The sequence below is a fragment of the Anser cygnoides genome, chromosome 5 (assembly GCF_040182565.1).
Source record: "Anser cygnoides isolate HZ-2024a breed goose chromosome 5, Taihu_goose_T2T_genome, whole genome shotgun sequence".
Lineage (NCBI taxonomy): Eukaryota > Metazoa > Chordata > Aves > Anseriformes > Anatidae > Anser > Anser cygnoides.
Window position 1 is genome coordinate 52,935,001 of NC_089877.1, and position 15,097 is coordinate 52,950,097.

The window sequence follows — 15,097 nt, forward strand, 5'->3', positions numbered from 1 at the left end:
ACGGCTGTCTACTTTTTGATTTTAAAACCCTTCCCACTCGCCCCCCAATCCCCCGTCAGGCTGAACATTTCCCCCGTTTCAGGAGCCACCCTCCTAGCCGGCGGGATGCGAAGGATGCGCAGCTGCCTGGAGTCGGGCTTGCGACTGCTTCCTCGGCAGTCAGCAGAAGGGGGCACTGCTGGAGCAGAGCAGCCAGCACCTCGCCCCCCTGCCTGCCCGCCCCATGCTTCCTGCCCCCTGCCTGCCTGGATGCTGCCTGCACCCTGCTTGCCCCCTGGTGAGCCCCTAGACTTCTGCCTGCCTGCCCCAGGACTGCTGCCCAGGGCCTATCGCTCCCTGCCCCTTCCCCACCACCTGCCTGCCCTTGCCCCACCACCGCCTTGCCCTCTGCCCACCTCCCATCGCAGAACTTACATTGGAAGAACTTACCAGGCACCGCTCGAAGGTCCGGTTGCAGTTGTTTTGGGCCCATGCTGGTCTCAAAGGCAAAGCAGTTGCCATCGAGCTGAAGCTGTGTCACTGGTGGATAGCCCTCTGCACTTAATGCTCCCCAGACTGGTTTGCAAGTGACAGGGGATGGCTGCTGCAGTGTTGATATTTTATTACTATTATTATTGTGGTTTTTTTTTGTTGTTGTTGTTTTTGTTTTTGTTTTTCCCTTGTGCCAAGATTATTTGTTAGTGGCTGTTTATTTTTGTTTGTTTGTTTGTTTTATTTTTTTCTTTCCAGGTATCTCATGTTGTCTTCTGAAAACTTCGCATCCTGGAGTTTTTGTATCAGCTAAAATCTGCCGGCCAAATGCTGAGAATCATTTTTACCCTCCTTTATCTTTCTTCCTCTTCAGCATCCAGCTTCTCCTGGAATTGGGTTGTAAGAAACTGGCCTTCCATCTTGCCTATTGGGACAGCAAGATCTGTGTGAATTATCCTCAGTAAATATTACTTTCACATTTGGATCTCCACTCATTTCCCTTATGACCCCTGACAGTCTTCTCCTAGGGTTTGATTATAAGTCACTTTAGTCTGGACTGGGCTGAAGCCTCCTAGGGCTTCGATTAATCCACCGCACCTAGCATTTCTGTGACTATAAAAGGAAAAGTTATGATTCTGAATAAGCATCATGCGGAAGAAAGAAGCAAAAGCATAAAGTATTAAACTTTCATCCAGCACCATAGGAGAGATGTAGTTATTAAATTTCAGCTGCTTATCAAACTGATATGAAAGTCATTTTGCATGATTGCTTTGCATCCTCAAATCTTCTGCTTTTATTTGCAGTGCATCTCTGCGCTTTCTTATTAGAAAAATACTCAAAGGATAAAAAAGCTGATAATATTATTCAGTTTTGACAATTAGGTAGAAAAAACATTTTAAGAAGTGCTTTTTTTATTGCAGCTAGTAATAATAGTGGTGGTCCTCCTGGTAGCAGTCTCTTCTGATGCTACCCAGGGTGATGCTAGCTTTACCCTGTAATGGCTAAAGCCCTGATGGTTATACTGGTAGAGCTGTTAAGGAGTGTGAACCAGGATGTCATTCGCAGTATCACATACAATGCATGCAGACACAGCTTATTCTGTCTTGAAAGGTCCATATTTCATGCCTTTTTCACTCCCTCTTTCCATTTCAAAGACTCACAGATGGACTGTGGCTTGTAGCTGTGAGGGGCAGGAGGGGATAGCACCTTCCCTTGTTTTGTGCACCCTGTCCTGGGCTCCCCTACAGCTGCTGTCCTTCCCTTCGGGATCTCCTTTACGTTAGCCCCTTCAGCAAACCTATCTCTGTCTATTTATAATCAATCTCCCATACACTTTACTGGCCCAGCAACTGCCTTTAATTGTTACCTCCCCACATTGTGGTTCCCTTGCATTTCAGCTTAATTTTTTCCTGATGCTTTGCGTGTGAATTTAGGCAAAGCTGTGAGCATTCATGGGAATGCTGAGCCCCTATCATTCCATCTCCCACAACTCTCCCTTTCCCCACAGTGGGTTTCCACAACTTGATGCTTAGTGTTTTTTTTTTTTGTGTGTGTGTTTTTGTTGTTTTGTTTTGCTTGTTTGTTTTTTCCCAACAAACGTTCCAAGCATTTCTTCAGTACTCTCCCCCCTTCCTATTTTCTGTCAATGATCTCCCATCTCCCGATGGGTCTTACTCCTCCATGATTTAATTCACCCTCAGCTACTATTGCAAACCCAATGGCTCCTTAGCAGTTATCTCTTCATCTTTTATTGCTACCTTCTGTCCAGTCTGTACATCTCATACTATCCATCTCTGGCCAGATGTCTGGTCACAAACTCAGTATGACAAAAAATGCAACCTTTTCATCACTCTTTTTGAGCCTTGGTTTCTCCATTATTGTACAGAATTATTACTCCTTTCCATAATGCTGGAGGCTATTAACACTATACCTGCTCGTCTCACTTTCTATCTTTAAGTTCTACAAATCAGGTCACTACTTTTCCAGCCTTTATAAAGCATATCTTTGTCATACCATTAGACCTTGCTGTCTAGATTGGATTTCTGTTTCCCAGACTATGAGAACTTTCCCCCTCTGTTTTTTTTTTGCACCTCTACATTACTGTCCTCCCAGACAATAATTTGCTCGATATATGCCTACAATTAGGGAGGGCAGTTTTATATACTTCTTGATGCTGAGACATGGAAAGATCTCAGCATCCTCCTCCCACGGAGAGGAATTCTAGTGACCACCGCCATGCGGCACATCTTCTAATTAGTTTTTGTGTTGTCCTGAATTCAGAGTGGGGTAGTCTGGATTATAGCTCAAGGGCTGATTTTCTTTGACCCCTAAAGGATTGTGAACACTTTCCCTGTGCCACCTACCAAAATCTCAACACTGGGTGCAGCAGTGGCTCTCACGTGGCATTGGGAAGCAATGCAGGCATCCCACAGAGGGACAGAAGCTGTAGAGATCTGGGCTGGAGAAAAGGATGAATTGTATAGGAAATACTTCATGAGGAGAGAGGGAGGGAATGATAGTATTAGGAAAAATATTCTGACAGTGAGATGTGCTAAGCTAGGAGGGAGGACGATATCTCCTTTGTGGGATTCTTCATTGGAATATATTTATTACTGTGTTGTCCAAAGCACTTTACAAATTCTTAGGTATGATTGTATATTATACCTTGGCAAGGAAAAGAACAGATGTCTTTATAAAGGACAATCTAATCAATGAAAAATAACAATTAGCCAGGAATTTGCTAAAGGAATCTGTAACTGTAACTCACGGTCAGACCAAAAAAAAATAAAAAATAAAAACAAGCTGGCTGAATTTTGCTGTGTTGATCTCTGACTTCTCAGTCTACTTTAAACTCCTATAGAGTTTTTGCACAAAATATTGCTTCAATGAGAGAAAGTAAAATTATCTTATTTCACTGTCTGGGGGCTAATATTTTCTCTCTGAAGGCTGATAGGTCTCCATTTTCCAAACAAAAAACAAAGGCAGGTCATATGTTAAAAATATATATAAGGTCCTCTGCAGAGTGCTTTAACATGCCTGGCAGTATAGTCCCACTTATTCCTCGAAGAGTAAAATTACAGTGTGTAGCAGGGCTGGCACCATGCTTTCATGCCGTGCAGACATTAGAGCAGAGGGAATAATTCACAATGAATAGTTTAGTCAGTAAGCTTAGCCCTTTTTCTGCTTATGGGATCTCCATGGGCAGACTGAGGTTTCCTTGAGTTTATTATGCAAAAGAATTCAACAAGATCTTTTTCCTCTCTAAGTACTTTTAATTGCATGGATTGCTCAGGAACACTTTTGTGTGAACATTCACCAGTCACTTCTTGAGCTTTGTTAGTTATGACTGCTTTGATGAGTCATATGGTGTTGATTTATTTTTCCAATGTGTTGAGCGTGCAAAAACTTCTGGGACACATATTCATGTGTGTGAATCTAAGATCTAGTTTCCATCAATACTAATGTCTGCTGTTCTGAAATTCTCTATGAATAGCCACAATATTAATTTAATCATACAAATGTCCCTAGAAAGCAAACAAAACTAGCAGATAGTATGGTTGATGTGAATCCATTTCCAAATTCCAGTGACTGCACAAGCTTTTTAATAGCATTTACCCAACTATAGTAGATTATAGAAATAATGTTGTAGTCTCACTGCTCTCCTTTCATTCCACCCTATGTTTCTTTCTTCTTATGAAGTAGCAGTGGGAATGAATTAAAAGCAAGCCTTCCCCCAGAAAAATCCAGTATTAAAGTAAATACCTTTGAGTACCAAATAGCTAGTTCCCATATATTACAGTTGTACTTGGGAGGTCTAGTTCAGCACCTGCCTGTCTCCAGGATGAGGATTCAGTTAAGAAATATATAAGATGATATCGTGCTATAGGGACAAAAATAGTTTTGAAACTCTACCCAGGCTTTCTGTAAACAGAGGTACATTTCTTTGAAAGCAAACATTTGCAGTTAAAATGCAGCAGTTTTCCACGCTGTGATACTCCACTCCCAATTGTAATAGAATACATATAATGGTGTATAAGAGCTAGCAGGTACAAACAATAGAATTTCAGTGTGAATTTCTGCTTCCTAGATACAAGGTGCTACCCTCAAGAACTTCACTGTAGTTGCAGAGTATTACTGAGACATAAACTGTGGTCCTTAATATGATTCTCCATGGTTTTCTAGAGAAGATCTGTTGTGTCCCCACGCTGGCCTGCCTTGAATGTATGTCTAGTTTAAACTATCCCAACCTCCTCAGGATCAAAGATGCTCTTCGCATTAAATCTGGTTACTTGATTGAAGAGACCACCAGTCTCCAATGTATTAGAAGACCCCTAGCAAACTTACCTGTTTTTGAGGACTTAAGTGTCTGTAACCATTCGCACCAGTGCTTATATTGACCACATCTAGAACCACATCTGTGTTGTTATCTTATGGGCTTTTTGCTTTGAAGTCATAGTTATGCTCTCCTTATTGTTATCTACCTGAAGCTTCTATCTGTCTGAAGTTAATGTGAATTCTTCACAGCAAAATAAGAACACAAGACCAGGTTCTTTATAACTCTGATTTGAAAACTCCAGCTTGGCACCAGTCTCAGACATCATACTGTGCAACAAGTATCTTGGATCAGAAGCTGTGCATCTGTCATTTGCTGTGATCTGTACACCTTGCAATTATTATGGAATTCATGGCAGATTTTTCTATGGTGACATCACCATTTTAACTTAGTGTTTTGAAGACTTGATTAAGTTGGTCTTTGCTAAGTGAGGCAGTACCCTTTCTTCATCTGGGAAACGAAAGCAAAGTGTTGAAAACAGTCAAATTTTGCCCGTCTACTTTTTGAGATGAAAGAGATGAATTTTCCAGACATGTTGGACTGACTGTGTCACATTTTTCATGCTCAGGTCATGGCTTGGCTAACCTTGCTTTCTGGCTAGGGGAGATGGTCATTCTGCGAAGTCTGTTTGGAGTTTAGAGATCAACCAAATGAAGGGGAAAAAAGTGCACACCTGTGAACATTTTAGTATGAATTATTGCTTCTTCATTACATAGGGTTGTGAAGTGAAATCCAGTCCACCAAATTCCTGGCATTTCTTTTGCACTTAAAGTTTTGGTTGTTATTGAATCTGGGCTGCTAAAATAAGCGGACAGATTCTCTATCTAATCAATGGGAGAGGCTTCTGAAAACCTCCAAAATAAGTCTACCTTTTTAAGCTTTTGTTCACTGTAATTTATGTTTCAATGCCTTAGGCAGACTGGAACCCCACTGCCAGGAAGAGAGCTAGGTTGTAGACATTTTCCAAAGACTCAGCTATCTGAGTCTGGAGAACCTGATTATAATGCCTTTGAGTGCTGAACTTCACTGTCTTATTGTTTAACTTAAAACTCACAAATCAAAGAAATTTTCAATCAGCACCAGTGACTTTGGCTGTAACTTCTGGTCTCTATGCAGAAGCAGAAGAGGGCTATTATCATCTGTGCAACCTATTATTAGGGATGGAATGGAAACAAATTCGAGCAAATGTTACTGTCATTTGGCTAAACATCACAGTGAAATCCAAACTCAGGACTAGTTATTTGAGTTTCATGCCCAAACAGAGTTGGATAGCTAGATTTCTTCTTGTTCCTTCCAACCTCAACATCCTTTTCCTCTTTCTCTACCCCCCTTTCTGGTAGTACTAATGCATACCTTTCTTCCTATTTCTAATTCTCCCCTGAGCTTCTATCTGCCTCCTATGTGTGGATAGATATGAATCTTCTCTACTTTTCTGCTCCCATCCCCCAAATGCTGTTACTCCTTACTGAAAATCTTAAGGTTCCCATGTTTCTAAATGTTCTGGCCAGTTTTACTACAGTGTGTTCTGAGCCCTTATATTTTTTTCATTTTCTCCCTAATTTTCAGAACACATGCACATACTGATCTCTGTGTGCACTTTAGCTCCATGTCCAAAGTGGCTGTTCTTTTTTATTAAATAGAAACTGCCAAATCACCTGCTCTTAAAGCTCTCCATTCCCAGATTCCTTACATCCCTTTCCTTCCTCTCTTTTACTGACTTGCAATGTGAAACTGATTTTTTCCTCCCCTTGCATATCTCTTGGACTCCAGCAGGAGCTCAGGAGAGAAAAGTTCTCTGCTGCTAGTCCTGGATCAAGATATCCAGCCAACTCCAGTGAGCTGGAGCAAAATCTTGCTCATGTGGCAGGGATATGTATCATAGGGGACCTAGAGTATCTGTGCAATCTGATTGACGCATAGAAACTTTGAGAAACATAAAAAGCCTCTAATGATCATAAATACATTTTTTTTCCTTCCCTCCCAGAAGCTTAGGAGTTGACCAGTTTTGAAGACCCAGTTTTAAATTGCAGAGCAATTAAGGAAACAACTGAAAGGTCTATTTATTTTTAAACATTGGAAGACAATATATTTTCCCTAATCATATTCTCAGAAGTGAATATTCACCTGAAATAGAGCCATGCAACAGAAAACTTCTGACCTAAATGATAAATTCTGGCAAAGCAATACCTACTGAAAGTAGATTTTGCTGATGGAAATTTCAAGCTATCTTTATAGATATGGCTGTTTCTAGTCCTTGAGGAAAACTAAATTTCATGTTAAAGAAAGGTGTCTTGAAAATACATTTTTCTAATTATCAAATATAATATGTATGGTGTGCTTTCCCCACGTTTGGCCTATCAATATGTGGCATCCCTAACATTGGTGACAGTGAAATTTTATCCACCTGCACTTTTAATATTTTAATTGCTTCCCAGGATTTATCAGAAAGGTGAACAGTTTTCACCTGATACATTGATGGAATTAAATTGTCTCTCTAGAAGCAGGAAATATAAAATGTATATAATGTGGGTCATGCAACATCCTTCTGAGAATATCCTTCTGGGCATTGGTCACTGCCAGTAAATGTTGATTTCAGATGGAAGAAATATAATTATCTCCATTAAAAACCTATACAATTAACAACATTTTCCATACTGTGGAGTCTAGGTTACCATGGTATTGCCCTGTGCCTAGAATAGGAAATAACTGTGGTATATTTGATTCCATCACATGGTAATTGCTACTTTTTTACTGACCACCCATGTAGCATTAAAAGTCTCCTGCCCAACTAATTCACCTATTTTAAAGTATATTATGGCTATATTTATTCTCTGTTCCACCTCAAATCACTAGTGTGCCAAATACATAATGCTGGGTTTTCAAATATGTCAGAACATATATTTATGTGATGAGTAGGAAAGAGGCATTCAAAGGTGGAAGAGGAAAATGGGAAAAAAAAATGTTGGGGGTATGGGATTCAGGGGAGTGTCTGAGGTGACTTTTTTCATAGGAACAGAGATGGGGAGGGACCAAAGGCGAATGTGAAACGTGAAAGGATCAGAAAGGATTTTCTGAGTGCAAAGGAAGATGCTAGTGCAGGAGACAGGAAGGGTAAACTTAGCAACATAGGGGATGAAGGAGATGGTGCAATTGAGGCTGCCATGAAGGCTGAGCTACAAAGAGGGGCTAACTCAGAGACGTTAAATTTCCAGGAAAAATTTCCTTCCATATCCTTCTTCCACCAAGCAAATAAAACCCACGTACCTGGAGGGGAAAGGTAGGGAGTAATGGAATATGGTTTTATGATGGGATCACATTTGGGAACAGGAGGAAGTATATGAATGGAAGAGGTGAGTGGGGAAAAGACCAAAACAGGAAAAACAAAACAAAACAAAAACAATCAAATGGGAAGGGAGGTGATACAGAGGAAACAGTGAAAACAACTTTTGGTAGGTAGGAAAACAAAATTCAACTCTCACATCATAGGAATTGAGGGAAGATTAGTGCTACCTATACACAATCAGTCAGTGAGTGGCCTCTATGGACTCAGTTGAATTTTGTACCTGAAATGATCCTACCTTATTTGAGTGACCTCTCCCAAACAAGTGAGTGTTTCATCAGCCAATGAAGAGCTGTGACATGCTTTCAATAAACACAAGTGTATTCAAGCTCATTGGTTTCAACATATTTTTTTTTCTCTGAAAATTTATAAAGTTTTTTGAGCTTTGGGTTTGGGAATGGTTTATATATTCCGGTTCCAAAAATACTTTTTTAAGCATGTGCATTGTTCTGAGATGTACTGTTTTGAAAGATGATTTTTTAGAATGTCTTCTTTATGGTATCCTTGGTTCTGCTATGTGTGATATCACACATGGTTATGTTTAGGAATGTCCTTATCAAGGAGAAAAAGCCAGATTATTATATAGAAGGAGAGAGAATTTTGAAAGCTACAGTAAAACTTGCCTGATGGATGAGAAATTCAGGACATATTTCTGAACTTAACATAATTTTCACTCCAGCTTTACAGTTCATCTTTAACACGTATCACCTTTTAAAAGCATTTCCATGAGCATCATGCGTGTTACCAGCAGAGTGTCAGCTTTAACTGCAAATTCACTGGCTTCGTTATCTGTTTGAGTTTAGCTGCTTATCACCAAAATACCACAATGGTGGCCATGTTACAATAAGCAGGTAGAAAGGCACATAGATAAATGGAAAGACTCAGACTGAGCAGTAGATTTCTGTGAGTGTTTAGCTTTGCATGCCTGAATACTGCAGCTGTGCATGGGGTTAAGGTATAAAGTACATTGTGTATAGCATGGGCTTTTGCAGGATTGGGCCCTCAAACAATTAAGAGTGATAAGGCAGATAAATCTAAGTTGGACTCACAGCATTATTTAAATATAGTCCTTTGTATTTATAAACAGCAATATGCTGCTGTTATAAAAACTGTTTCATTTAGTGCCGTCCTATATTCAGCAATTTAATTATTCTCTTAATTATTGAAACATTCATCATAGTTTTCCAATTGATTCATGAGTGGCTGGCTGCATTTCTTTGACTCATTAATATAGTGACAAGGAAATTGACAGTCCTCTTGCTAACCTGCCATCCCTGAACAGTAATACTGGGAATACAAGACCTTGAATCTTTTTTTTTTTTTTTAATTTTTAAAATTTGTATTATTATCACCAGCAATAACTATAGTCATAAAAGCCTCATTTAGTAGCAAAGGAACAGAACAACATATGAGGAAGCCCTAATTATCAATGGTTTTGATAGTAAAATCTGCAAACTAATATCTTCCTAGGACCACATTTTTTATTATGAAATGGGTGATAAAGCAGAGATAATTCTAAATCCAAACACATATTATATGAAATAGATAAACCCAAGATAAAAATTAATAGTGACCTTGCATGCTTGGATATAAGAAATATAATCAAGCATATATATCAGTCACGGCTGGAAAAGGACAGGGAGATGCCCACAGGTGAAAGATTAATTTACAGAGTGCTAAAATGTGTTCAAAATAAAATCTGTGGTGCTTCTCTTTTCCTGGCTTGATTTTGAGTGTTTTTGTTGTCTTTCTGCAAAATAACTACCTTAAAACATGTTCCTAACTTGCATTAAAATGATTTTTTTTTTTTTTATTCCAGCATCTTTATTTACAAGCTATTTATGTAAAGGTACAACTCTCTATGTTTATATATATATATACCTATTTTGCAGCTATCTCTGCTATTTATTTCATTTTTACAGCTTCTAAAATGTAAGGTGCTTCTCTCAAAGACCTCCCTTGTATTCATCAGTTTTCTCTCAGGAGAGGTTGTCCAGAGTTTGAAGCATACAAGGTCTTGTCTTAATGCTTATATGAGTATTTCTGCCCTTGAATATTCTTCTCATCTTCATGACACTATGCAAATCGACAGCTACTTCCCTGTGCTTCCAGCTAGGACTTCTGAATATAGTGTGAGTAGCTGGAAATAACTAAATATAGGGTGTAAGCGTCAGAAGTATAAAAGTTGAGCCCTGAGCATGTCTGTATGTGTGAGTATATGTATATGTTTGTAGATGTGTGTACTAGTCATACACTGTAGTTTGAAAAGTGAATCTGTGTAAATCAATGCATTTATTTAGCTCTCTCACCAACTCTCTCCCAGAGTTAACACCCCAGCACACACAATGCTAGCGAAGGTGATTATCTCTGCTAGCATAATTCCTCTGTAACATCTGCTTTCGCCCATAACACTCCACTAATTTTTCCCTCATTTCATTACACATAATTTTCTTTCAACACAATCTACATGTATTAAGTGGTAATGACTTTCCAGTTAAGAGCAAATCGACGCCAAGGGACCCCCCCCTCGATTGCCTGCCGTGCCTGACTCCGGCTATTAAAGATAAATTTGGTGCCTCAGAAAGCTGCAGTAAGCTAATCAATCAATTAAGCGGTTAGGACATACATTATCAAAATTCCACAGTGCGGGGGTGCATGAGAGCATGCTGATATACTTGGTATGATTTTAAGAATAAAAAAAGGAAAAAAAAAAAGTAAGCTACTAATGAATAAAATTTGAGGTTGAAAGTCAGTATTTAGTGCCTTCTGAAATGAAAACTCCAGCTATTGCACACTACCGGTAGTAACTTTGGTGTCTATACTTGTACAATTTTCATTGCAGCTTTCTTACCTAGTGCAGTATACTAGTGATACCAGAATGGAGCTGATGACACAGTAAAATCTATTTTTAAGTATTATGAGAATTCTGGTGCAGAATAAAGCCATTCATAGTAAAGCCGGCTGTTCTGTCCCTAACTTGTCATTGTGTCTCTGGATACTGCCACCGCCTTAGAACACTGATTAATATTCTGTATTATGTGTGTTGCAAAGAGGTGGTTTAAGGACAGAATTGCAGCCATCACATCCTGTTGTGTCAAAAATACCACAATGGTGGCCACAAATGTTGTGTTTTATCTTCAACATTGCTTTAATATTCATCCTGGGTTTAATTTTCTCGAGTATTTAGAAACTAGTAAAACAGATTCTAAAATAAACTGAAAAAAGGCTTTAACTTAAAAGGCTTTAGCTTTTTTTTTTTTTCCCCCCTCTAAAACACAGCTCCTAATGAAGTGATGCCTCTTGCAGAACTGCCTTACAAAACAGCTTCAACCCAACCAGAAAAAGTTAAGTTCACTAATAATCAAGTCACACTTGAATGTAAGGAAATAGGATAATTTCAGAAGTATACTTATTATCACTACTGCCTTCACTGCTACGCTTTACTTTATCATATTTAGAATTGTGTTGCCCTTTGTATTGAAAGACAATTTAAGAATTTAAAGGCATTTTTAAATGTAAAAGTATTTTATCTTGCACTGTGATGAACAGCCTGTTTGCCAATATTTGGTCAAATGCTAAGGAAATTGAAGCAAAACCCCAAAGACTGTATGCATTGCACAAGCAGTCTTTCTTTATAGCTCTTCCAGGAGTAATACAAAAAAGAGAGTTAAACAGAACTTTAGAACAGGATTTCAAGTAGGAGAAAATATGTAAAAATTGTAAAATGTATATTTTCAAAACAATCAGTAAATCTATAAAATACAAACAGTAAAAGGCTTTGCCAATTACTTTCCCTGTCAGTATTAAGTATTTTGCCTAAAGCTTTGTTATCATACTATTGTAGTTATCAGATGAAATGACATGGCAAAACTCCCTGCTTACTTTCCAGAGCATTTTCCCCACTTTCTGCAAATTACATTGGAGCATATTCAGTACATATATACTAGTACTACTGAAAAGAACCATTACACCTTTTTACTTTCTAAATAAATATTCCTATGTGAAAGAGAAGCAGGTTGAGAAAGACAAAGAGGGTTGTTTTGTTTTGTTTTAAAGTATGATACAAATAAAGGAGGTAGTTCAGTGATTTCCTTCTGATGTGTTTGTGTAAGGCAAAAATGCCAATGAATACATTCTAAAAAGAGCAGTATAAATCTAGACAGTACATGCAGAACACTTTATCCAAGCCCTGCACATAAAATACAATTACAGAGAGTTAATAAAGGCAAATATAGAGAAATAAAAAAAATCCTACCCACTGACACTATACAAGTGCATCCTTCAAGACCCCCCCCTCAAACCAGCATGGTTCAATAATATGACACTGTCCTTTCCTTGGTGGCATTCTTCATTGACTAGGCTGATAATGAAAAGGTGTCAGGAAGATGCACTGTTTAGAGTTTTCTTTTTTTTTTTTTTCTTTTGTGCGGTTTCTTCCCATTTATGACTGTTTTCCTGTCTGTGCTCCGTGCAGAGGGTATGAAATATTTCAGAGCTACATTTTCTTGTGAGATGCAGGGCTGAATTTGACTTTATTATCATCACTAAGAGCATGCAAGTTTAAGTTTATTCAGCTGAAAAGGACACAATGATGTTGCTCTTCCTGATATTGAAAGAGTTATATTGGCTTTTATAGGATTTTAAGTGCAGGCTTCTTCATCTGTCCTTGATTTGATAGCTACTTGATCAGCTGGGATTTTTTTTGTTTGTTTATTTTGTTTCTTACCTATTCTCTTTTTAGAAAAAAAAAAATAATCATTCTGATTTATCTAAAAGCACATCAAAACATATTTACTGTTCATACTGAGTGAGAAATTCCTTCAGATATGGGGGGAGAAGCGGGGGGGGGGGGGGGGGGTGGGGGGAGGGGGGAGGAGTGTTAGAGAAGAGTGACAAATAAAGAAAACTTGAACCAAGCCCGTTTGCCTTCTCCTTTTGTACAGTGCATGTAATGACTGAACTTTTGACTTTAAAGTTTTTTTTCTCTGATGCAGTACTGTGGAAAAAGAAAGAAAGAAAGAAAGAAAGAAACAAACAAACAAACAAAAAATCCCCTTGGTGCAAAGACCAGTCTAAGGCAATACCTGGTAAGTGGAATTTTTTTGGGTTGTTGTTGTTTACTCAAAGCAGATAAAACACCCACCTTAAGCCCGCCCTCTATTCAGTTCAGCAGCACCTCCATACTCCAATAAACCGTTTTCATTCCATCTGGCGTGCGTTTGCTCTGAAGACATTTTCCTGTCAATCTCTCCTGCCACATTAAAAATCTGTCATTACTATTGCATTGCCGCCTGGCTCCTGAGATTTGTCTGACTGCTTTATTGCTCCTCTCTCTCTTTTTTTTTTCTTTTTTTTTTTTTTTTCTGCTACAGCCAAGAAGCAGAAATAAAGGTTTGTTGTTGAAACATGGCCGCAAGGAAAGTAGGAGGCACACATCTGTCAAGGTATTACCTTTCTTCAACCAGGGATTAAGGTGTTTTACTGCTCTCGCTACTGAGCAGTCACACTGAATAAATTTTCTCAGTAGAACATAAAAATGAACTCATACATTTTGAACTGGGTTTCATTCTTTCAAGCCAACCCATATAATTATGCAATGGCATCAGCATTCGGGGGAAAAAGGAAAGTCAGAAAGGTTTGTGTGCTCCCCCCCCCCCCACACACATATACACTGCATCACCCTTCACATTTACATTATTTAAATGCTTATTAGGAGGGCAAGTCAGAGGACATCAGTATTGGAGAGAGAAATGTTTTCTTCTACTCTTCTTTGCTAGAGCCCTTGCAAGGTCAGATAGGATACAAGGCTTTACCCTATGTTTTGTCTCTGTGCTCAAAAAATATGCCTGGCTGTGTATATTCACTGCTAATTCCCAACCAAGTAAGTCAACAAAATTGTGATTCCTGAAACATTTTCTTTCTACAGAAACAGGAAATAACATTATCTCCCATGTATCCTTCTCATTTCCTCAGTGGAAGTTAACTACAGTCTCAATTGCACAAATGGAGACAACTTAAAAATTAAACATAATCAGTGCAAGTGTTTGTTACACCAAGACAGAGTATGCCAGCCTGTTCTTCTCCACAGTCCTCGGCTGGACACTCCTGCATCATCATCATCTCAGTTCAGTTATATAAAGTCAGATGGATAAAGCAAAAGGGTTTATTTTACAAAATAAATATTAGGCATGGATAAATGAAGGATTGGGCCAAATAAGTCTGTGAAGAGGGACAATATAAGATGCTTTATGTTTTCTTTCTGAATTAAAAAAATAATAATAATAAATTGCAGCTTCTAAATCTGAGAACACCTAAGAACAGAAGGACTAACTTCAGTGTAGAAACCACCACTCCAAACTTTGGGGAAAAAGTAGTTAAAAAGTACTACATAAAGTCAGAAATCACAGCTCAATCTGAATAAGGGCATCTGCTCCATACCTCCAGGGAACTCTGCAGTGTGTCCCTACCATCGGTTTCACTTGCTTTGTTTTGCCCTAGGGTCTCCATCTCCTACATGCCCACGCTGCATCCTCTCAGGATCCCCTTTGGAGTGAGACAAATACCTCCCACCAGAAATGCTAACTTGTGTCATTGCTGACTGACATATTTATTTAGCAGCGAGGTAACTCAGTTCAACAGAGAAATGTTAAGACCTGCAGTTCTACTGGAAAACTGCTGCTTGAACAAAAGCAAATGAGCTATCCAGCAGGTCAGCAGATAATCTGTCACTCACTTATTCTTCATGGTGTCCCAAGAAGGTCATAAATCACCGGGATATTGTTTCAGTACTGTATTCCCCCATCCTTTGCTTTCTGCTGGATGCTGGCTACTTTCCACCCATTTCAATCCAGGGAAGACAAGAGGAAAAGCAAACGTTGTATAAACTTACAATCCTCTCCCCATTCGTGCCTCCTTCCCAGAGCTAAGTTACATGACTGAATTTACAGCTTTGT

At 38.8% G+C, this 15,097-nt stretch overlaps 1 long non-coding RNA gene across 1 annotated transcript in view; it reads right to left on the bottom strand.

Moving 5' to 3' along the window:
- The window catches only part of LOC125183549 (uncharacterized), a 35,508-nt gene extending 21,730 nt beyond the window's left edge, over positions 1–13,778 (bottom strand). Inside the window, exon 1 of the long non-coding RNA XR_010831993.1 lies at positions 13,288–13,778. This is a non-coding gene — a long non-coding RNA (uncharacterized lncRNA). The remainder of the gene's footprint in view (positions 1–13,287) is intronic.
- Between the last annotated feature and the right edge of the window lie 1,319 nt (positions 13,779–15,097).